This window comes from Anabrus simplex, chromosome 6 (genome assembly GCF_040414725.1).
Source record: "Anabrus simplex isolate iqAnaSimp1 chromosome 6, ASM4041472v1, whole genome shotgun sequence".
NCBI lineage: Eukaryota > Metazoa > Arthropoda > Insecta > Orthoptera > Tettigoniidae > Anabrus > Anabrus simplex.
This window is the reverse complement of record NC_090270.1, coordinates 136,339,412-136,341,472: the sequence shown is the minus strand read 5'-3', so window position 1 is coordinate 136,341,472 and position 2,061 is coordinate 136,339,412. Positions and strand designations below refer to the sequence as shown.

General features: G+C 47.0%; 1 pseudogene; it reads left to right on the top strand.

Moving 5' to 3' along the window:
• The first annotated feature begins 523 nt into the window (after positions 1-523).
• On the top strand, positions 524-1,860 carry LOC136875553 (prostaglandin reductase 1 pseudogene; annotated as a pseudogene).
• The last annotated feature ends 201 nt before the right edge of the window (positions 1,861-2,061 follow it).

The following is a 2,061-nucleotide window of genomic DNA, read 5'->3' as shown; positions in this document are numbered from 1 at the left end:
TTATTATTATTAAATTCCAATTTAGAATTATAGCATTAACAGCATATGAGGTAGGTAGGTTGTCCGACTCACGATTACAGATTCGAAACTCAACAAAAAATAAAATACTAGGCTCACGCTGAAAAATTGTATTTCATTTTAGCAGATCTGGCTTTAACAACTCCTCGAACAGAAGCCAAACAAAGACGTAGTCAAATACCAACACTGTGAGATATGATGCCCTATAATGCTGACAGGAGAATCATCATGCATCATAAAGGGAAACTGTAACTCGAAAACTACTGCAGATAAAATTACGGGGATTTCTCGAGTCCCTTCGTAGTGCTGTTCTCCTCACCAACCTTCTTGTATTGTCATTAATTTGACATTCGCTCACAGCGAGCGTGGGGAGCCCTTCTAACAGGGCAATGCTGCGAATGCCCGATTGGTCAGCGTTGAGGGGCGTGCGTACTATAGGATGAACTACTGCGCAGAAAGGGGGAGAGTCTGGGATTGCTCCACAAGTTTACAAGTAGATAAACAAGCTGCATCAGTTGCGCAGTAGATACGAACGTTTCGACAGTGGCTCTACTCCTACTTATTCTACGTACTGAGCTCGCTGTAAACAGTGCTCGAACAAATCGACCATGGTGAAAACCAAGAAGTTTATACTCGTCCGCCATTTCAGCGGAGAACCGCAAGAGAGCGACCTACAACTCGTCGAAGAAGAACTTCCGCCCCTCAAGGATGGAGAAATCTTGTGCGAAGCTTTGTGGTTCAGTGTCGACCCGTATATGAGATTGTTCGCTGACATGCTTCGAGAAGGGGACGTAATGTTGGGCTCTCAAGTCGCACGAATCACTGAAAGTCGCAACGAAGATTTTCCTGTCGGAAAGATTCTTGTTGGCTACTTGGGGTGGCAGACACTCACAGTCCACGATCCTAAGACGATCCCACTCCCGGGATTTGGTCCAGCTTACATCCTTCCAGACTTCGGTGAACTTCCTCTGTCCCTGGCGCTGGGTGCATTGGGCATGCCTGGCAACACCGCTTATTTTGGTTTCCTCGAGATCTGCCAGCCCAAGGCAGGAGAAGTGGTGGTGGTGAGTGGCGCTGCGGGGGCGGTAGGTAGCCTGGTTGGTCAGATCGCCCGCATGAAGGGCTGCAAGGTGATAGGCTTCGCTGGCTCTGACGACAAGGTACGCTGGCTGAAGGACGACCTGCACTTTGATGCCGCCTACAACTACAAGAAGACGGACGTGGATACGGCGCTGAAGGAGGCGGCACCTAACGGTGTGGATTGTTACTTCGACAACGTCGGCGGAGTCATGAGCAGCACCATCTTAAGTCACATGAATTGCCGGGGCCGAATCTCCGTGTGTGGCAGCATCAGCACGTACAACGCAGATCCAGGAGAAGTTCCTATGGTACCTGACGAGCTACGTCTGATACTCCTGCAGCAACTCACAGTTGAGGGGTTTCACGTGTACCGCTGGTGGGATCGCTGGATGGAAGGTATTCAGCAGATGAAGGAGTGGGTCAAGAACCAAGAGCTAGTCTACCGCGAGACCATCACAGAAGGGTTCGAGAACATGCCCAAGACGTTCATCGGCATGTTACGAGGTGAGAACACGGGCAAGGCAGTTGTTAAGTGTTAAATGCCGATCACTAAGTTCACTGTGTGACAACTGGCTGGGTTTTGATTTCTAACAGCTCCATGATATATGTGATGTGTGCGTTGAAAGGTGATGGACTATAAGTGATTGTTTCCAAGTGCTATCATGTGGAGTGAGAGGTTTTGTTACTTTTCCTAAAATCGGTCTGTGTTTGGTGTCATCATTGTAACAATACAGGGTTCTCAGTTTTGCGATTAAAAGTATCATATTGTGTAAAACATTTTGTGTCTGTACTAACTTACGTGTAAGTGTACTAATTTGAGGATCGTTCTTAGCAGGGATTACAATTTTAAGAGCACCTCTGCGTAGAAACTCATTAGAATTAATTTTAGTTATTTGACCAGAGTTCGCTTTCCTGAATCCGAAAATATATAACATGTGAGGTTATTTACGTATGCCGGGACAA